General features: G+C 46.8%; 1 pseudogene across 1 annotated transcript in view; it reads right to left on the bottom strand.

Annotated features, from left to right (window-relative positions):
- The window catches only part of LOC309889475 (very low-density lipoprotein receptor-like), a 47,200-nt pseudogene extending 28,683 nt beyond the window's left edge, over window positions 1-18,517 (bottom strand). The window contains exons 1-3 of the transcript in view: window positions 18,408-18,517; window positions 16,880-17,380; window positions 15,783-16,020 (exon numbers count right to left, since the gene is read on the bottom strand). The product of the transcript in view is annotated as a very low-density lipoprotein receptor-like (transcript). The remainder of the gene's footprint in view (window positions 1-15,782; window positions 16,021-16,879; window positions 17,381-18,407) is intronic.
- Window positions 18,518-22,544: the final 4,027 nt, after the last annotated feature.

Here is a 22,544-nt window from a genome sequence, read left to right as displayed (position 1 = left end):
TCCTTGACTCAGGCCCCAGGGAGGCAGCAGACTTCCCTATGGGTAGGGTCAGGAAGACATTTGGGGCCCTCTGTTCCCCTCAAAAGGGAGTTGCCTACAACAATTACCCTTCTTTCCTTCTTAGTGGAGGCAGTTGTGAGGCATGGAGTTGACTTCCTTGCCCTAGACAACCTTCTGGGTGGACTTTCCCCCACATACTCATCAACCTGTCCCTCAAGCTCCAGGGCCTCAAACCTATTGTGTAAGGGCGCCTGGGGAGGTGAGGTGCTTAGGGAGGGGGCTTGCCTGTAATGCCGAGCAGGGATCTGTTTCCATTCCTCTCCATCTCTCAGGTCCCCTTCCTCTGCCTGACAGCGACAGTTGTGTTGGGTCTGTCTGGGATGTAGTCACCTTTCCCTGCAGCAGCCCACACAGTGCTGTGCTCTGCACTCGTAGCTGGAACAGCACTGATATCACTCCAGTGTCTATTGCTGCATAGTGCTGGCACAGCATCAGGACTCCTTCCAAGTCCCCTAGAGCCAGCAGGCTGGGGGTGGGCAAGTGATGGGGAGGGGACATCGCCAGGGCAGCTCATCTAAACCAATCAAAGGGATATTCCATAACACCTGATGTCACACTCAGCAATCAAAAGGGGGGCTCTCGTGGGGGAGGGACTGTTCCTCCTGAACAACCACTATGTGTTTTGAGGCCCGGCTTCCCAGGACGTGGCCGAACATCGCTCGTTGATGGGAAGTAGAGAATAATTTTTTCCCCTTCTCTCTGTGCTTCTGCGCAGATTTATTGTTTCTTTTGTTTCTTTTCTCCCTGTTCCCTTTCCCTTTAATTAAACCTTTCTCATCTCAAACCTCGAGTTCTCTGTGTTGTATTTTCTTCCCCTTCCTCTTTGAGGAGAGGGGGAGTGAGAGAGCGGTTGTGGTGGAGCTCGGCTGCCCACCTGAGTAAAACCACCACGGGGGGGACATCACTATTCAGAGTGTATCACCCCGGTGCCTTTTTCTCGGGCACGGCAGGGAGTTGCTCCACCAGTCTAACTCCTGCTCACCCTCCCTGATGGTCCATGATCACTCCACCTCCTCCTTGAGCTCTGCCACCAGGCTGATCAGATTCTCCACCTGTTCACACCTCATGCAGGCAGTATTTCTGTCACCCTCCAGTGGTAGCAACAGGCTCAGGCACTCCCTGCAGCCAGAGACCTGAACAGCCGCATCTTTGGGCAGGCACTTGGTCTGGGTTGCCACATTTTTTTTGACAAGCACTTTCCACTTGGTGAAGACCATGGCTGTACTTGTTGTCCGGGAAGCAGCCGATAGGTGAGCCAATCTCCTGAGTGGGGAGGGATACTCCAACATGGGGTCCCTCCCACAGGATGCAGTCCTTCCCGAACTGATCCTGTGTGAGCTTCCCACAGGCAGCAGCTCTTCAAGAACTGCTCCAGATATGGGTCTGTACCATGGGGCCCATCTCTCAGGAGCAAACTGCTCCAACCTGGGTCCCCCACGGGCAGCAGCTCCCTCCAGATCATCTGCTGCTGTGTGGGCTCCTCTACAGGCTACAGGTCTTGCCCAGAGTCTGCTTTGTTGGGGGCTTTCCATAGGCCACAGCCTCCTTCAGGGCAGATCCACCTGTTCCACTGTAGGCTCCTCCACAGGCTGCAGGGGGACAGCCTGTTCCACCATGATCCTCACCACAGGCCACAAGGGAACTTCTGCTCTGGCGCCTAGAGCACCTCCTTCCCCTCCTTCTTCACTGACCTTGGTGTTTGCAGGGCTGTTTCTCACTCATCATTCTCACAGATGCTGTTGAGCAACAATATTTTTTTTTTTTCTTAAATCTACTTTTGCAGAAGCACAAGCAACATCACTTATTGATTGGCTCTGGGCAGCAGCAGGTCAGTTTTCCAGCTCTGAAACTGGTTTATCTAAGATGGGCCAGCTTCTGGATTCTTCTCACAGAGGCCATCCCTGCAGCCCCCTGCTACCAAACCCTTGCCACATAAACTGAATACACTTGTTTCTAGCCTAACTTTACAATTCTATAAAATAATAAGCACTATTATTTTATAACCTTCTGGCTAGATACACGGCAAATATAGCTGTTTCCCACAAAGATATAACACCAACATGGCATGTACAGACTTTTGCAAATAGACAGAAGTAGATCTAATTCTAGGTGGGAACCAAAACCCATATCAGAGGAATACAACTTCAAAGGTCTATCCTGTAAATAAACACAGTGCAGAAAGAAGCAGTCTCAAAACTTAATGGCTATTAAAGGAGGGCTCTAAGGGTCCAAAGTTTTTCTATTATTATTATTTTTGCCTGAATGCGAGGTTTTATGTGAAATGATATGTTAACAAAAACTGTGCAGAATTGCACAGCAAGCAGACCTGAGTAGTGGTGCTAGGGAGAAGAGTGGAGCCTTAATCTCTTTCAAGTTTACATCTGGCAAGAGCAGTTGGAACAGTTTTCAGAGCTGGTGTGGAAGGCTAACTTTATAAAGTGAACGATCTCATTACTTCTCTCCCTGTTCCCTAACCAGAATAATTAATATCCAAATGTTCCCTAAGATTTATTTCCTACCCAGCTAGCTGACAGACACTGCTGAGATTTGATTTCACAGATGGCGAGAGCAGATGGCTACCTTTGCTAACAGAATACTGCATGAAGGCCTACAAACCATCCAGCTTTGTCTCAATAAGCTTCAACATATGATTTATAAAGTGAACATAATAGAAGAAATCCATGACACCTTTACTAGAAATCACATTACAACACCGCTTAAAACACTAGGAGAATTGCTGAAGCAGTCATTGCGTATTTGTGCTGATTTTCAAATCTTCTTATAAGAAAAAAGGCATTGCATGGGAAATCATTTGTCTTCTCCTGGCTATTACTTCCTCTCATTTAAATTTATTGAACTAATTAAACTTGAGAGACATCCAATATCCAGCTTTCAATATCCTAGCAAACATTAATGTGTTACAATTTATACTGATTGGATGTTTAATTGTATGGGACTTATTGCAGGGAAAAAAAATAATCCCTTTGCTAAGCTTCGAAACCTGCAAGTAAATGATAAAACTACTATATATATATATATATATATATCATTTTTTTTAAAGAAAAAGGGTGAGGAGGGAAAGAAAGAGAAGCATTGTTCCAGGAAAAAGAAAGGTCATCAAAAGATAATACGTACGTATCCAGCACAGAAGATAAGCTGTGCTGAGATGATAAATTGCAAGTCAAACTTCTTTATGAGAAACCCATACAGTTTTATACCCAGAGAAGTGTATGCCCGTCCAAGCCTTGAGCAGCCAGTTTCTCTTGGAGAATGCTGTGGGAAACAGTTTCAAAAGCTTTACAAAAGTCTAAGTAGACAACATCCACAGCCTTTCCCTCATCCAACAAGTGAGTGACCTTGTCATAGAAGGAGATTAGGTTCATCAAGCAGGACCTGTGTTTGATAAACCCATACTGACTGGGTCTGATCACTTGGTTGTCCTGTAAGTGCCACATGACAGCACTCAAGATAATCTGCTCCATGAGCTTCCCTGTCACCGAAGTCAGAATGACAGGCTTGTAGTTCCCCAAGTCCTCCTTCTGGCCTTTCTTGTAGATGAGTGTCACATTTGCTAGCCTCCAGTCGACTGGAACCTCTCCTGATAGCCAGGACTTCTGATAAATGATGGAAAGCGGCTTGGTGAGCACTTCCGCCAGCTCCTTCATTACCCTTGGGTGGATCCCATTCAGCTCCATAGGCTTGTGTATGTCTAAGTGGTGTAGCAGGTCACTAACCATTTCCTCATGGATCATTAGGGCTTCATTCTCCTCCCCATTCCTATCTACCAGCTAGATAGTACTACTACTGTAGTACATGTGTACAAAACAAGCGATGCACGATGCAATTGCTCACCACTCACTGACCAATGCCCAGTCCAGCTCCGAGCAGTGGTCCCCCCACCCCGGCCAGCCATGCCATATTATTTGTTCAGCATGTTATCATATGGTATGGAATACCACTTTGGCCAGTTTGGGTCAGCTGTCCTGGTTCTGTCCCCTCTCAGCTCCTGCTGCACGCCCAGCCTGCCCACTGGCAGGACAGAGCAAGAAACTGAAAAGTCCTTGGCTTAGTGTAAGCACTGTTTCACAACAACTAAAACATCGATGTGTTATCAGCATCATTCTCATCCTAAATCCAAAACACAGCAACATACCAGCTACCGGGAAGAAGATTAACTATCCTAGCTGAAACCAGGACAATATCCACACCTTATTCCATACCATTTATGTCATGCTTGAGTCACACACTTTCCAATACATTCCAATTAATTGCCATTTTTCATTTATGTATATAAAATAACCACTGAGTTTGATTAGTCTGTGACTGACTTTGGGCTGCATCTGTCACAATCTGGCCACTTGCCGAGGCAATTGACTCCGGGGCAGAGGTGTGCTGTAGCAGAGCTGTGGATTGAGGTGTGCAAGGGGCTTTTCTGCACTGAGGCAACTCGAGGCAGCTATGGGAGCCGGCAGCCCTCGCAAGAGCAGCTTGTGAGGCTTGGGTGAGTCCAGGAGCAGCAACGTGTCCCCACCCCCATACAAAGGCAGTCCTTGGGGCTGGCAGGACCCAGTGAGCCCCACACTTGCCAAAAAAAAGAGGTGGGGACCCAAACTGAGCTACCGAAAAAGCACACAGCTGTCAAGATGTCAGGCTGCAGGGAGTGCCAAAGCTTCACACCACCTTTTTTCTCCCAAGCACCAAGTGATTAAAATAGGTAAAATGGCCTCAAGATGCGCCAGGGGAGGTTTAGGTATTAGGAGTCGATCGGCTCTGGGGCAGACGTTCTGCAACGGAGTGAGGACCACGGCTTGCAGAGGTTTCTCTTCATCAAGGCCCATTCGAGGCAGTTGAGGGAGCCACCAGGACCCAGCAGCCTTTACAAGGGAGTCTGACGAGGTGTGGGTGTAGCCAGAAACGGCAGCAGTGGGACATTTAAATCAGGCATCACTGCCATTTTACAGTCACTCACCAAGGCGATTGATTGTCTCTGGGGCAGAAGCGTTCTGCAGCGGAGCAAGGGATCGCAGCATGCAGGGGTTTCTCTTCATCGAGGCACACTTCAAGGTATCCGAGGGAGCCACCAAGAGCCAGCAGCTGTCCCAAGGGTGGTTGGCAAGGCATGGGTGGAGCCAGAAGGGCCCCCCCTCTTCTGTCATACAAAGGCAGCCCCTAGGGAGCACAAGCAACCAGGAGCACTGTGAACTGAGTGTGGCTCTTCAGTTTGCGCGGGCAGGGTGCAGCAGCAAGCTCCAGTGAGAGACCAGTCATGGCAAACAGGCTGAAGAAGGCTACAACCACACTTACCAAAAAGGAGGTGGGGACCCAAACTGAGCTTCCGAAAAAGCATGCAGCCATCCAGATGCCAGGCTGCAGGGAGTGCCAAAGCTTCACACCACTTTTGGGCAGCTGCAGAGATAGCAACTGCATGAGATGTGAGTAGGTGGAAGATCTGCTCAGCATGGTAGCTGAGCTACGAGAAGAGGTAGAAAAACTGGGGGGCATCTGGGTTTCAGAGAGGGAGATAGACTGATGGTGCCAAGCTTTGACCTCTGTTAAACAAGAACAGCACCAGGAATTCCCCAACAAGAAGGGAATGCCGTATCCATCCCCCAGCAGACACAAGGCATAAGCTGCAAGGTTGTGTATGAAAGGAGTCCAGTCCAGGCTTGAGGTGGCAGGACAAATCTGCCTTCACCCATCTCACCCTATCAGGTAGCCCTGAGCAACAGGTATGAGGCCCTGGAGGCTGAAAGACAATCGACGGATGGAGAAGGCAACGATCCCTTTCCACCAAAGCTATTGCCAGGGTTGGAAAGGCCAACCCCCTGTATCATGACCACCAGAAGGAGGAAAAAAAGGTGGGTTTTAGTTGTGTGTCATTCCACAACAAGAGGAACAGAGGGTCCAATATGTAGAAAGTATCCTCTTCTAAGGGAAGTCTGCTGCCTTCCCAGGGCCAGGGTTTAGGACCTCACCAGGAGACTTCCCAGCTTGATTCAACCCTTCAGACTACTACCCATTGCTGGTCCTACATCTGGGGGGAGAAGAAGTAGCAATGTGTAGCCTGAGAGCAATCAAAAGGGACTTCAAGGAATTGGGATGGATGATCAGGAACTCAGGTGCGCAAGTCATCTTTTCCATTCTCCCCAGTACTGACAGCAATAGGAACAGAAGGATAGCATCCATTAACACGTGGCTCCATGGCTGGTGTCATTGCCAAAATTTCGGGTTCTTTGGTAAAAAGAAGCCTTATGGCACCGGATGTGGTGGTTTTACCGTGCTAGGCAGCTAAACCCCACAACCGCTCTCTCACTCCCCCTCCTTAGATGAGGAGGGGAAGAAGTAAAGTAAAGAAGAACTCACAGGTTGAGATAAGGATAATTTAATTAAAGGGAAATAACAATAATAATAATAATTAAGGAAAGATTATTATGAACTAAACAATTTAACTAAAGGAAAAAAAAAGGGGAAAGGGGAAAAGGGAGGAAAACAAACAAACAAAACAAATTAACACTATGTGGAAGTGCAGAGGAAAGAAATTACTCTCTACTTCCCACAAATGAGTGATGCTTGACCACATCCTTGAAGCAGGGCCTCAACGCACTTAGCCGGTGTTCGGGAGGAGGACCGACGTTTTCATGAGAGCCCACCCCTCCCCTCTTCTTCCTGTTTCCACCTTTTATTGCTGAATGTGACGACATATAGTATGGAATATCCCTTTGGTTGGTTTAGGTTAGCTGCCCTGGTGATGTTTCTCTTCTCACATTTTTGCCCACCCCCTAGGAGGGTTAGAGAGAGTCCTGAAGCTGTGCCAGCACTGCTCAGCAGTAGACACAACACTGGTGTGATAATACTGCTGTTCCAACTACAAGTGCAGAGTACAGCACTGTATGGGCTGCTGCAGGGAAAGTTAACATTCCAGCCGGACCCGGTACACCGGGCTTGCTGGAATCATATGGGATTCATCTTTCCCAAAGAGGGAAGAGGGTCCTTGGTCATGACCTGGGATGGGGGAGGGGGATATTATCAGGGATTCTGGTGATAAGGTATGGGATGGCATGCCATCCCACTCATGCCAGCTGAACACCACAGCTGGCAAAGGATGCCCAGAGACTAGAGAGGGAACAGAGCTTAACAGGAGAGCTACCGTAGACAGAATCACAGAATCACAGAATTTCTAGGTTGGAAGAGACCTCAAGATCATCGAGTCCAACCTCTGACCTAATGCTAGCAGTCCCCACTAAACCATATCCCTAAGCTCTACATCTAAACGTCTTTTAAAGACCTCCAGGGATGGTGACTCCACCACTTCCCTGGGCAGCCTGTTCCAATGCCTCACAACCCTTTCAGTAAAGAAGTTCTTCCTAACATCTAACCTAAAACTCCCCTGGCTCAACTTAAGCCCATTCCCCCTCGTCCTGTCACCAGGCACGTGGGAGAACAGACCAGCCCCCACCTCGCTACAGCCTCCCTTGAGGTACCTATAGAGAGCGATAAGGTCGCCCCTGAGCCTCCTTTTCTCCAGGCTGAACAAGCCCAGCTCCCTCAGCCGCTCCTCGTAGGACTTGTTCTCCTGGCCCCTCACCAGCTTCGTCGCCCTTCTCTGGACCCGCTCAAGCACCTCGATGTCCTTCTTGTAGCGAGGGGCCCAAAACTGAACACAGTACTCGAGGTGCGGCCTCACCAGAGCCGAGTACAGGGGGACGATCACCTCCCTAGCCCTGCTGGCCACACTGTTCCTGATACAAGCCAGGATGCCGTTGGCCTTCTTGGCCACCTGAGCACACTGCTGGCTCATATTCAGCCGACTATCCACCATCACTCCCAGGTCATTCTCTGCCTGGCAGCTCTCCAACCATTCCTCTCCCAGCCTGTAGCTCTGCTTGGGGTTATTGCGCCCCAGGTGCAGGACCTGGCACTTGGCCTTGTTGAACTTCATGCAGTTGACCTCAGCCCATCGGTGCAGCCTATCCAGATCCTCCTGCAGAGCTTTCCTACCCTCAAGCAGATCGACACACGCACCTAACTTGGTGTCATCTGCAAACTTACTGAGGGTGCACTCGATGCCCTCATCCAGATCATCGATGAAGATATTAAAGAGGACCGGCCCCAGCACCGAGCCCTGGGGGACGCCACTAGTGACTGGCCTCCAACTGGACTTGGCTCCATTCACCACGACTCTTTGGGCCCGGCTATCCAGACAGTTTCTAACCCAACGAAGCGTGCGCCAGTCCAAGCCACGAGCAGCCAGTTTCTTGAGGAGAATGCTGTGGGAGACGGTGTCAAAAGCCTTGCTGAAGTCAAGGTAGACCACATCCACAGCCTTTCCCTCGTCCACCCAGCGATTCACTTTGTCATAGAAGGAGATCAGGTTCGTCAAGCAGGACCTGCCTTTCATAAACCCATGCTGACTGGGCCTGATCGCCTGCTTGCCCTGCAAGTGCTGCGTGATGACTCTCAGGAGGATCTGCTCCATGAGCTTCCCTGGCACTGAGGTCAAACTGACAGGCCTGTAACACATGGATGAGTTACGGTTGCCCCATCTAGAAAGGCAGATGCATTGGGAGACCAACTCTAATGCCTCTATGTAAATGCATGCAGCATGAGGAATAAACAAGTGGAACTGGAGCTTTATGTGCGGTTGCAGGGCTATGATCTCATCACAGTTATTGAGACATGGTGGGACAGATCTCATGACTGGAATGTGGCCATGGACGGCTTTGTGCTTTTTAGGAAGGACAGGCCAGAAAGATGAGGTAGTGGAGTTGCTCTTTCTATAAGTGAGCAACTGGAATGTATGGAGCTCTGCCTGGGGGGAATGAAATGCAAATCGAGAGCCCAGGGGTGAGGATTAAAGGACAGGCCAACAGGGGTGACATTGTGGAGGGTGTTTACTACAGGCCACTGGATCAGGAAGAGGAAGTGGATGAGGCCTTCTACAGGCAGCTGCAAGTTGCCTCACGTTTGCAGGCCCTGGTTCTTATGGTGGGCCTTAACCACCCTATCCATAGAAAGAGATGAGGTTGGACAAGCACGACCTGCCTTTCGTGAACCCCTACTAGCTGGGCCTGAACCCTTGGACGCCATGCAAGTGTTGTGTGATCTCACCCAAGATAATTTGCTTCATAACTTTCCCAGGAACTGAGGTCAGGCTGACAGGCCTGTCGTTCCGTGGATTCTCCTTATGGCCCTTCTTGTAGATGGGAGTCACATTGGCAAGCCTCCAATCCTCTGGGACCTCTCCAGATAACCAGAACTGTTGTCACCGGGAGTGACTCCCAAGGGACCCCTGCAACAAGTGACCTGAATAGGTCAAAGTCCACCCTCTGGAAGTTCAAGACAGCAGTTTTCCTAGTTACCCTTCTGACGTCACCAAGGATAGAAAACTCTACAATTTCATGGTCACTCTGCCCAAGACAGTCCCCAACTTTCACATCTCCCACTAGTCCTTCTCTGTTAGTGAAGAGCAGTTCTAGTGGGGCACCTCCCCTGGTAGGCTCTTGAACCAGCTGTGTCAGGAAGCTATCTTCCACACACTCCAGGAACCTCCTAGACTGCTTCCTCTGTGCAGTATTATACTTCCAGCATATATCAGGGAAGCTGAAGACTCCCATAAGAATGAGTGCTGGTGATCGTGCAACTTTTGCAAGCTGCTCATAGAATGCCTCATCCATCTCTTCATCCTGATTAGGCGGTCTATAACAGACCCCCACCAAGATGTCACCCCTACAGGCCTTCCCCCGATCCTTATCCATAGACACTCAACTTCAACATCATTCCCAACCCGAAGCTCTTCAACATCAAAACACTCTTTAATATAAAGAGCTACACCACCACCCTTCCTATCTTGTCTATCCTTTCTGAAGAACTTGTAGCCATCCATCGCAGTATTCCTGTTGTAAGACTGATCCCACTATGTTTCAGTTATAGCAACTAAGTCGTAGTTAGCCTGTCTCACAATTGCTTCTAGCTCCTCTTTTTTGTTGCCCGTGCTGTGTGCATCGGTGTAGATGCACTTCAGATGAAACATCTGCCTCATCCCCAGCTTCAGCATTGTTCCCCTAGGCACTTCTCTGGTGAGCCCTGTTTTACTCCCTTCCCCCGTCATAGCTAGTTTAAAGTTCTTCCTGCAGATGAAATAAAGCTGGTCTCCTCCTATACTGTGGCAAAACCTGTGTTCACAGTAGCGGATGGCTTGCACAGCACCTTGTCCAGACTGCTTGTGCAAGTGGGTAATTCAGTAAAGATCGCTGTTACTTTGCCTTTCACTACTATAACTTTGCTGCATAGGAAGCTACAGACATAGGGATGCAATGCTGAGTTGGAGAATTTAAATGTTCAAAGGACATGAAATTAAATTTGGTTTCTTGTGAAAGCTCTGTAGACTAAATATACATTTTGCTTCAAAAAAAATAAAAAAATCCTTTCCTTTGGCATGTATGGTGTAGAGCCAAAATAGACTACAAGTTTATACAACCTGACTTGACCAACTGTAGCATTGGTGGCAGAGGTAACTGTGTTGGTTCATATACCAAAAAATATGCAGCCTACTGAGTGCTTTGCAGAAATAAAGTGCGTTTGTGCATGCAGGAAGATCAAAAAGCTAATGCAGCTTGTTTCTAGCATTACCAGCCAAGCTCTCCAAAATGGTCTCGGGAGCTAAAGAAAATAAAGTCTACCAAGGCACAGGCACTCCCTCCCCTTGACCAGGTAGCATCTGTCAGGTTGGAAGAGTTCCTGCTTCTGGTTTGTGTGAACAATTTCATCTGTAGACTTATGACACTGATTTGAATTAAAATATATAAAGAAATACATACTTATTTGTGCATGCTTGCCACCCATAGGGCCAACTGCATCCTGGGCTGCATCCAAAGACGATCAGAGGGCTGGAGCACCTCTCCTATGAAGAAAGGCTGAGAGAGCTGGGAATGTTCAGCCTGGAGAAGAGAAGGCTCCAGAGTGACCTTATTGCAGCTTTTCAATACTTAAAGGGGGCTTATAAAAAAGATGGAGAACAATTTTTTACTCAGGCAGACAATGACAGGACAAGGGGGAATGGTTTTAAACTAAAAGAGGGGAGATTTAGATTAGACATTAGGAGGAAATTTTTCACTCAGAGGATGGTGAGGCACTTGAACAGGTTGCCCAGAGAGGTTGCATATGCCCCATCCCTAGAGGTGTTTAATACCAGGTTGGATGAGGCCCTGGGCAACCCCCATGGCAGGGAGGCTGGAACTAAATGATCTTTGAGGTCCTTTCCAACCCAAGCCATTCGACGATTCTATAATTCTATGATTTGCAAATTTAAATTGTAGTGCTGTAGGTGCATTTGTAATAAATGCACTTATTGCTCATTTGGTTTATTTCATCTGTACGCATTACAGTCATACAATTGAAACATTATGTATATTTTCAGATACAATCATAAAATATATTCGGTGCTTTATTTTAATGCATGTATCTAAATTCACATATATAATATTTAATTCTTGTTATCTCATTTATCTCATATCTCATTATAAATAATTATGCCATATTCATTCTTTTGATGGAATTGTCTTAGATTCACCCCTGAAGACCTTTGAGTAGCATCATTTTGATAAATGAAATATCTTCGATAGCAATAAACTAGCTAAAAACTCACTTGTCAATTTCTTCTCAGATAAACAAAAAACCCCAAGCTAATTTCTAAGTCAGTCCTATATTTGGCTGAATACAAGACTAGAGAAGTTCGTTGTAGAGGGCAGTCTTCAATTTTTAATGGGAAGTCAGAAGCACATAAAAATAGCTTTATGAATGGATTTCTTATTTAACTCTAGTTTTTCCTAATAGAGCTATATATTATGGTATAGATTTCTTCTCTATAAAGCTGAACAGAAAAGCAGATTCTTTTTTCAGGTCTGTCAGTCACAACAGATTTATTCAAAATTATTTGCCACAAGGATTCCCCAAAATGTATTAGATACAATAGAAATAATGTATCATTTTCAAAGAGCACAGATTTCTGATAGGTGTTCCCAGCATTATGGTACTACAGAGTTGAAATAATAAAGACAATCCTTTCCCCTCCAAAGTTATGAAATTATAAAATAACCTTTTTTTTCTTTTCTAAGAGTATGAAACCATGCCTAATGATCTTGGAGACACCACAAATAATAGCAATCAAATCACTTCTGCGGATGTTTCCAACAAAGAGAATGAAGTTAGCATCACTGTAAGTATATACATTGTTTCCAGTATACTCTTTTTGACTATACAACTGAAATTGTGAAGATTGTAATGAGACCCTAAGCTACCAGAACACCAGATCTATTACTGTGAGGTGATCAAAATCAATTAAAAAAGGGGGGAAAAAATCAATGCACACCCCTTCTTCCCTCACCCAATTTTTTGAAAGAGTGGATCACTTTTCATTCCAAGTAAAATTGCTAATTTGTTTCATGCTTTTCTGAACAATTAATTTCTTAGCTCAAGACTTTGCTTCTAATAGACATTTAGACATTGGAACGGGCTGTCCAGGGAAGTGGTGGACTCACCATCCCTGGAAGTCTTTAAAAGACGTTTAGATGTAGAGCTTAGGGATATGGTTTAGTGGGGACTGTTAGTGTTAGGCCAGAGGTTGGACTCGATGATCTTGAGGTCTCTTCCAACCTAGAAATTCTGTGATTCTGTGTGATTCTGTAATTTTAGCCAAGGAGAGCAACTCTTTATTTACAAAATTGTTGCGAAGCACGGCCGAAAGCACGACAGACACCAGTTGAGTCAGATCATGCTGCTCCCTTTTATTGCCCGAATAGCCTAACTTTTATAGTGAACTTGACAGGGGCGGACAGTGTTTCACACAAGATTATTGGTCAAAAGTACTCAGACAAACAATTATAAGAAAACAACCCCACCTGCAAGAAAAGACCCCCCTTTTGATTAGCAGTCAGGAAAACAACCCCCCTTGTGATTAGCGGTCACGTAGACCTAGTCCTTGAGGCCAGCTGCTGGTAACAATATTTTCTGAGTTCCTTAATTGGGCGATGTGGGAGTCATTGCCGTGGGAGCTTCTCACAGTTACTCTGGCAGCTTGGTTTGCTCAGCTACAGCAGGCCCTGAGATTTCTAAGGCCTACCCCTGGTTGCTTAAAGCAAGCTCAAATGGAACAATTGTTCCACGGGCACATGTCCACGTCCTGTATGCCAATTCCCAACAATTCCCCCGTTTTCTTTTTGTACAAGCAGTACTTGGTTTTACATCAGATGTCAAATACATAACATAACACAACTATACAACTTAACCCTAATAACACTACAATTACTGTAAGCACTTAATGGTAACACAATTTAATAGTAAGTAACACAACTTAACAGTAACACACTTAAACCTAATCACTTGATGGTGATCGAAGGCTGTTCTTGACAGTCCTTGAGGTGTCACAGCCCACGTCATTGTCAGAATAATTATCAGGAATCTCCTCCTGGTCGTCTTCGGCGTGTGCAGATTCTAAAGCTGCTTCAGTCCGCTTTGCAGTGATCCACTGGGTACCTGTTTCCGGCACCACTTCAAAATCTCTATAACATTTTTGCAAGTAACCCTTTAACCACATTTATCACAATACTACGTGTAATGATGATTGACACCACAGCGAACAGAATCTTTAATCCCCCTTTGACTAATCCCAGTAACCATCTATGAATTGTTTCAAACAAATCAGTGAACCATTGATTGAAAGGATTGATACCATATTGAATCTTTCTCATGTGCTCTTTCAGGAAAGTAATGGATTTGTGAATTGACTCATTATGATCAAAACAGTACATTCCCTTAAATTTCTCCAAGTGGCTACTTCAAACAATGACTCCGTACTAGTGAAACTTGATTTTGCTCAACCGATCACAACTAGCCCTGCTAGTTGCTTACAATTGACTCCCCGTTTTTCTAACAGCGCTGTAATAAATCCATTTCCTCTGATTTTTGCCAGCACCAATTTCCTATGCTTTTAGCCTGCCCTATGGTTATATCCCGGGATCCTGCACTGTGGCAACAATAACCTGTACTAAGGCTATATTCCGGAATCCTGCACTATGGCAACAATAACCTGAATTATGGCTATATTCCGGAATCCTGCACTATGGCAACGATAACCTGTACTATGGCTATATCCCGGGATCCTGCACTGTGGCAACAATAACCTGTACCATGGTTATATCCCGGGATCCTGCACTATGGCAACAATAACCTGAACTATGGCTATATTCCGGAATCCTGCACTATGGCAATAACCTGCACTAAGGCAATAACCTGCACTGTGGCAAACCTGCACTATGGCAAAAGCGCTCTCTCACTCACACAGTACACAGCACAATCACACATACAGAGCACAATCGCACACCCAGAGGCCTCTGGCACATCTCACTCTCAATCATACCACAACCTCAATCATACCACAAGAATATAATTTAGAATGATAAGCAAACAAATATTGTCTCTCATTGTGTTCCTCGTGAAATGACTTGCAACACTTTGTTTTAGAACCTTACCCTTGCACGAATACTTTCAACACAAAATACCTGGACATTTAAGAATAACACACACAATTATTAACACTCCAGTTAGTATCCCTCCAGCAGCTGAAAACATACTGTTTGTCTGCAGCTTCAGGAGATCTTTGTCTGCTCCTGTGGTGAGCAGCTGAGAGTGGAGTCCCCTCCGAGCAAGACGCTCAGGGTGCACCTAGGGGCGTCCACGCCGCAGCCGATCCCCACAGCAGAGCAGAGTGTCTCCTCAAGTATCTCTGTCGTGGCATAGGCTTGCTTCTCGGCCCAGCATACCAATTTTTCTAAGTTGTTACGTGCGGCCGGAGGTACCACTCCAGGCACTAAAATTGCCACTGCCGCTCTAGCTGCAACCCCATACAATTCAACATTATCATTGCAATCCATTGCAAGCAATGCCCATTTATGTCTGGTGATCTCACGCAACTGTAACAAGCTAGGAGCAAATACAATGAGTTTATCTAAGTAACATGGACATCTGATAGCATTTGCAAGGATACCTTGCCAGGCCCTATCCCCACAAATCAGAAAAACATCAGGAGGTAAGGTCAAAGCTGTACAATTGTTCCAAACACTGTAGTTGTTACCCCTTGTCTCCATGCTATAAACCCCTAAACCCTGCTTAGCAGCGTCATTGTAATCACAGGTGTTATTTGTATTTTTGTACCCGTATGGCCCTTTCCAGGTTCCTGTAGCAGGAATCATCTGATATCCACGGCTACGTTCACATTTGTAGCCACCTTTCAGGTTGATACAGATTTGACTACAGATACCAGGGTTTTGGCATTCATCAATATCTCCACAGTTTCTCTTGTCTACAAACTCAAACCCAGCTCGACAGTCACATTCATTTATGATGCATTCCTCCAAGGGCTCATCACCCCAGTCCTTGCAGTCTCTCTGCTGGTTACACACTTTATTGATATCTATGCATTCTCCACTTCTGCACTTGAATTTGCCAGGTCCAGAGCACTGAATAACATTGTTACAGTTTGCTTCATCAGTGCCATCCAGACAGTCTCTCACACCACTGCACTGCCTACTCCCATGGACACAGTTCCCATCTTCACATCTGAACTGGTCTGGCCTGCAGGTCTGAGAAGGGCAGTTAATTTCATCACTTCCATCCTTGTAATCAGGATCTCTGTCACAGTCTTTTTCACCATCACATTTCCAGGACACTGGGATACACCGGGTTGACTGAGGACCACAGCTGATTTCATTTACCCAGCATGTTCTCATATGACACAGCTCAGCACTCTCATCAGACCCATCTTCACAGTCCGGATCCCCATCACACTGCCATCTGTTTGGCACACACTGACCACTGTTGCACACAAAGTCAGATTCAGCACACGTCTTCTTCACACAACCACTCTCATCACTGCCATCTGAGCAGTCTTCACATTTTACTCTAACACTGTCGGCAGCAGTGCACAGGCAGGCGAGGGCGAGCAGCAGGCAGAGTGCCCCACAGTGCGGCAGCGCCCGCTGCCGCCCTGCACCTGTGTCACTTATACTACTCCTATTACCCATGCTGTTAGTGTCAGTGGCATCCTCCTGGTACCGTTTCTGTCTTTGTCGCCCCTTACTCTCCCCCTTTTCTTTTTGCCACTGACCATTCACCACAAATGGATGAGACACATGATTACTAGTTAGGAAAGAGAGTGTAACGTCTGCTATACGGCTGCAGGCAGTGCCGGCTGCAACCCTAGAAGCTGTTTGTGAAACAGCCTGCCGGTGGTCATTTGGCAGTGTAATCTGCGTCTCTGCACTCCTGCCCTGCAATAGAGCTAAATCGTCATTAATAGTCTGTAGAATGTGGCAACCCCACGGAATGTTATCCAGAAACATAGTTATAACACCGATCTGGGGACGAATAGTCTTTTTTGCATTGCAAGATAACCCTCTTATACAAAGAATGCCAGAGAGAAGCAGCACAGCCGCCGCTGCCTCCATGGTTACGTCAGACAGGCTGCAGGGTCCTGATGTCCGTCCCTCTGCTCTGTGCCGACTCGCCACACGGTGAGGGTCGGCTGACGTTGTCCACTGACGCCTCTGGTCTCCCATAGCAACTCGATATCGGATGTCCCGCATCACACCGCGATTACTTCAATTTCCCTCGTTTTCCGCGGCTCCGTTTCCCGCGTCTCTCCGCGATTCCTTTTCCCCCGTCTCTCCGCGATTCCTTTTTCCACGTCCCTCCGCGATTCCTTTTCCCGCGCTTCCCCGCGGATCTTTTCCCACGCTCCCCACGGTTTCTTTTCCCCGTGTCTTACCGTGAGTCCTTTGTACAGTGTTTGCGGCTCGGTGTCTGGTTACGGCGCCGGTCCGATGTCCGCTCCGATGTCCGCTCCGATGTTCCGGCGGCGCTCCGATGTCCCGCGCCGCTCCGATGTCTCAGTCTCGGGCTCAGGCTCAGCGCTGTGATGTTGCGGCGCCGCTCCGATGTCCCGCGCCGCTCCGATGTCTCAGTCTCGGGCTCAGGCTCAGCGCTGTGATGTCGCGGCGCCGCTGGCCCCGGCGCCGCGCCGATGTCCCGGCGCCCGGCGCCGCTGATCCCCGATGTCCCGGCGCCGCTGGTTCCCGCGCCGCGCCGATGTCCCGGCGCCCGGCGCCGCTGGTCCCGACGCCGCTGGTCTCCTGCTCTACCTGCGTTCGGATGTGCCGGCGCCGCTGGTGTCCCGTTGCGCTGGTGTCCCGCTGCGCTGCGAAGTTCGCCCCGGCGCCGCTGCGATGTCCGTGCTCGGCTGCGATGTCTGCTCCGGTGCTGCGATGTCCTGCTCCGGTGCGATGTCTGTCCCGCTGCGATGTCCTGTTCAGGCCCTGTTCAGGTCTCCCGCTGCGATGTCCTGTTCAGGTCCTGTTCAGGTCTCAGCCTGTTTGGGCGCCATTTGTTGTGAAGCACGGCCGAAAGCACGACAGACACCAGTTGAGTCAGATCATGCTGCTCCCTTTTATTGCCCGAATAGCCTAACTTTTATAGTGAACTTGACAGGGGCGGACAGTGTTTCACACAAGATTATTGGTCAAAAATACTCAGACAAACAATTATAAGAAAACAACCCCACCTGCAAGAAAAGACCCCCCTTTTGATTAGCAGTCAGGAAAACAACCCCCCTTGTGATTAGCGGTCACGTAGACCTAGTCCTTGAGGCCAGCTGCTGGTAACAATACAAAATAACATTCAAGGTAATTTGAAGACTATTGCTTGAATACCAATTCCAAAGTCAGATGCTCCTTATAAAGAGGACACGCTGTAATGAACTTTGAAATTCTTATTGTATGTTTTAATGTGTGATTTAATGTAGTTTTTTGATACAATAATTTGTAGTGGATCTTAGTACAGGCAGCTGAACTGCTGGATTGACTCCTTTGCTGCTTCGCCTATCATGATGTTGGAAACTGAATGTTAGATTAATATTAAATGTCATGACTTGTTGGAAACTGGTAGCAGGCAGCAGATATGCTTAGTAGTGCTGCCTCCCTGCTGAAGGCATTAATGACTGCAATGTGGCAGGCAATGGAGAGTGTATGCATTTGTGGTAGACTGTGAGTTGGGAAAGAATGGAAAAGGAGGCTATGAAGGCTAGGTATTGTTTCAGTACAGCTGGAAGCGATGGGGAAGAATCTGTTTTGTGCAGGTGGGAGAAAGTCTACCTGGTGGCTCTCTTAGCACTGATGGTTGGGGAGTGAAAAGTTATAAGAATAAGGGCAGTGAAAAGGATTCCTAAAATTTCAATTTTGTTCTGTTTCCATCTGTTAAGTTCAATGGGAGCATAACTCCTACAGCCTCTAGTACCTCACATTGACAGTAGTTGTTTCATGGAGATATACTGTGTTGAAGTTGTTGGACAACTGTCCATCAGGTTCCTGGAATGTATTGAGGACTGCTTCCTGCTACAGATGTTGGACATGTTGACTAGGAACAGTACATTGCTATATTTATTGCTCACAAACCACAAAGACTTACTTGACAACATAACTATTAGTGGTAGCCTTGGATACAGTGATCATAACATTGTGAAGTTTAAGGTCTGGCTGAGCATACTGAAGACCAGTAAACGCAAAAACCCTGGATTTTAGAAGAATCAGCTTCAATATGCTCAGAGCCCAGCTGCAAGGGTTTTCATGGGAAGCATCCATGGAGGGCAAAGGAGCTTGTGAGTGCTGGGAGATATTCAAGAACAACCTCCTGGAAGAACAAGAGTAGTCCATCCCCTACAGAGGCAAAGGAAGAAGGCAGAGACCACAAGACAAAACCGTCTTAACAATGAGCTTTTGAGTATGCTTAAAAGAAATAAAATAAAATTAAAAAAAAAAAAAAAAGAAGAAAAAAAAAAGAGAAAAAAGAAGCATATTGGCTATGGAAAGGTGGTCAAATACCCAACGAGTACTAAAAGAACCTTGCTAGGGTATGCAGAGATGCAGTCAGGAAGGCTAAGGTTCAGCTAGAACTGAAATTAGCCATGAAAACCAAAAAGGGTTCTTCAGATACATGAGTAGTAAGCAGAAGCACAGGGAAGACCTATTCCCATTGCTGGACAGGGCAAGGAAACTAGTTACTAATAATGCTGACAAGAAGTAGAGGTTCTCAATACCTTCTTTGCCTCTGTCTTTACCAGCGTAGCTGGACCCCAGATCATAGGATCTAGTAGCTACAACAATGCATGTGTTTACCCACAAAGAGTGGAGGAAGGGCTGGTCTGTGGCCTCTTGCAAGGGCTCAACCTACACAAATCTATGGGCCTGGATGGAATCCACCCCAGGATGTAAAAAAAACTGACTGACATTGTTGCAAGGCCACTGTCTATAATCTTTGAAAAGTTGTGGAGATCAGGGGATATTGCTGATGACTGGAAGAGGCCAAACATCATACCCATCTACAAGAAGGGCCCGAAAGAGGACCCAGGAAACTACAGACCCATTAGTCTTCCTTGAATCCCTGGGAAAGTAATGGATTGAGAACTCCTAGAAACTATTACAAACCAAATGAAGCAGGTGATTAGGAAAAGCTAACATGGATTTACCAAAGGCAAATCATGCCTGACTGACAAGAGCACCTTCTACAACAAAATAACATCTGTCAACACAGGGAGAGCAGTAGATATCGTTTTCCTGGACTTCAGCAAAACATTTGACACTTCCTCACAGCCTTCTCCTAGACAAACTGGCAAATAGAGATTGGATGGGTGGTCTGCAAGGTGGGTAGGAAATTGGCTACCAAGCCGCACTCAGAGGGTGGTGATCAATGGTTTTTACTCAGGCTGACAGCCTGTCACAAGTAGGGTCCCCCAGGGATCAATACTGGGCCCCATGCTGTTCAACATCTTCATTAATGATATGGATAATGGGATTGAAAGCACCCACACCAAGTTTTCTGATAACACAACTGGGTGTTGAGGTGGATACATCAGAAGGGAGAGCCTCAGTAATACATAGAGACCTGGACAGGCTGGAAGAATGGGCAAGCAAGAATTATATGAAGGTTAACAAAGACAAATTCAAGGTCCTGCACCTGGGATGATATAACCAAAGAGGCTAGGATCTGTGTGGTTGGGGAGAAGCTTTGCTGAAAGAGACCTGGGGGTCCTGTCATACAACAATCTGAACACAAGTCAGCAATGCACTGTTGCAGCAACAAAGGCAAATTGGATCCTGGGCTGCATATGCAGGGGCATTACTAGCAAAGATAGAGATGTGATTGATCTCACTCTACTCAGCACTTGTCAGGTTGCATCTGGAGTACTGTGTTCAGTTCTGGTCCTCACAATTCAAAAAGGTTGTGGACAGACTGGATAGGGGACAGAAGAAAGCCATGAAAATTATTAAAGGGCTGGAGAACCTGCCCTATGAGGAAAGACTGAAAGAGTTAGGTCTTTTCACCCTGGAGAAGAGAAGGTTCAGGGGGAACCTCATCACAGTATTCCAGTACTTAAAGAGCTGCTACAAAGAGAATGGAGGCTCTCCTCACAAGGAGCCACATGGAGAGAACAATGGACAATGAGTACAAGCTGCATGGGGAATGGTTTTCTCTTGATATAAGAAAGAAATGTTTTCCAGTGAGAACAATCAGTTACTGGAACAGCCTCCCCAGGTTGACTGGACAGGGGCATCTAGGAGCCCTTTTACCATGGAAGTTGGGACATGATGATCTTTCAAGGTCCCTTCCAACCTGGGCTTCTCTATGATCCTATCATTCTATGAAATGAATCTCTACCTAAATGATTAAATTTGAATGTCCACTGAATATCTCTGAAGATGATACATGAGAACAAAACAGATCTGTGTCCTCTTTTTGAGGTGTTGTCCTGGTTTCAGTTAGGACAGAGTTAATTTTCTTCCTAGTAGCTGGTGGAATGCTATGTTTTGGCTTAGGATGAGAAGAGTGCTGATAACACGCTGATGTTTTCATTGTTGCAGAGCAGTGCTTACACCAAGCCAAGGACGTCTCAGCTTCTTGCTCTGTCCTGCCAAAGGGCAGGCTGGGGGTGCAGCAAGAGCTGGGAGGGGACAGACCCAGGACAGGTGACCCAAACTAGCCAAAGGGGTATTCCATACCATCTGACGTCATGGTAAACAATATATAGGGGTGGCTAGCCGGGGGAGGGGGCCGGACTGCTCGGGGTTAGGCTGGGCATCGGTCAGTGGGTGGTGAGCAATTGCATTGTGCATCACTTGTTTGTACACATTATTATTATTAGTAGTATTATCATCATTGTTGTTATTATTATTATTGTTATTATTATTATTGTTATTATTATTATTGTTATTATTATTTTCCTGTCTAAATAAACTGTCTTTATCTCAACTCACGGGCTTTACTTTCCCGTTTCTCTCCCCCATCCCAGAGAGAGAGGGGGGAGGGTGAGTGAACGGCTGCGTGGTGTTTAGCTGCCGGCCGGGTTAAACCACTATAGTCCTTTTGGTGCCCAACGTGGGGCACGAAGGGTTGAGATAACGACAGATCTGACCAGAGTGTGTTAAATTAAATTGGTATAAGTATTAGACCTGCTTTATAGTTACTTGTCATAATACTGATTGCTTTAATCTCAAGTCTGCTGCGCCTGTTTTCCAAATTGAGTATTATAGCACATTATTTTCCGTATGTGCTCTCTGTCATGTTGTTTATCCTCTCCGGGCCCTGGTTTAAGATCATTATGGCATTGTGTGTTGTAACTGTGGCTTATGAGACGATGAAATACCTGGTCATGACTCTAACTTGGTATTTGTACTCAGCAACGTTGTCGACTCTATACTTTGGAAACCGTATCATGGAAACTATTAGCAATTATACCTATTGCCTTTTTTCATCAGGGAGTCAATCTGTGGAGGGGAAAGGGGAAGATATTTTTCTTACTCGTTCACTCTCCCTTTCTGCTTCACCACCCCTGTATCCTCCTTGATCACTCTCCCTTTCTCTGGCCCCCCTCCAGTAGCTGATACTACTATCAACTTAGTGACAGACCCTGCGGCCACTCTGACCCCTACGATGGACTCTGCAGCCGCTCTAGTTCCAGTTCCTGCAGCTGCTCCAATTCCTGCAGCTGCTCCAGTTCCAGCTCCTGCAGACGTTCCAGCTCCTACAGCCACTCCAGCTCCTGTGGCTGGGTCAGAGAAACGAGTTGTAGCAGTGCAAGTTGCACCTGTAGAGAAGGTGAAAAAATGGTATAGAGATTCAGGTCGTTTAGAATGTAGAGAGTCTTCTGCCAAATCTAGGTATAGAGACGACGATGCCGGGCCATCAGGGATTCAGGAGGAGGAAGATGAGGATGCCGAAAAATCAACAGTAACTACCCGAAGCCTAAATGAGCGTGAGTTACGAGATGCGCGAAAAGATTTTGGTCGCTGTATAGGTGAGCAGCTTGTCACCTGGCTGCTCCAGTGCTGGGACATTGGAGCCAATTGTGTGGAATTAGAGGGCAGGGAAGCCAGGCGGCTGGG

The sequence above is a fragment of the Aythya marila genome (genome assembly GCF_965140915.1).
Source record: "Aythya marila genome assembly, chromosome: W".
Lineage (NCBI taxonomy): Eukaryota > Metazoa > Chordata > Aves > Anseriformes > Anatidae > Aythya > Aythya marila.
The sequence above is the reverse complement of the archived record's forward strand: the minus strand, read 5'-3'. Positions and strand labels throughout refer to the sequence as shown.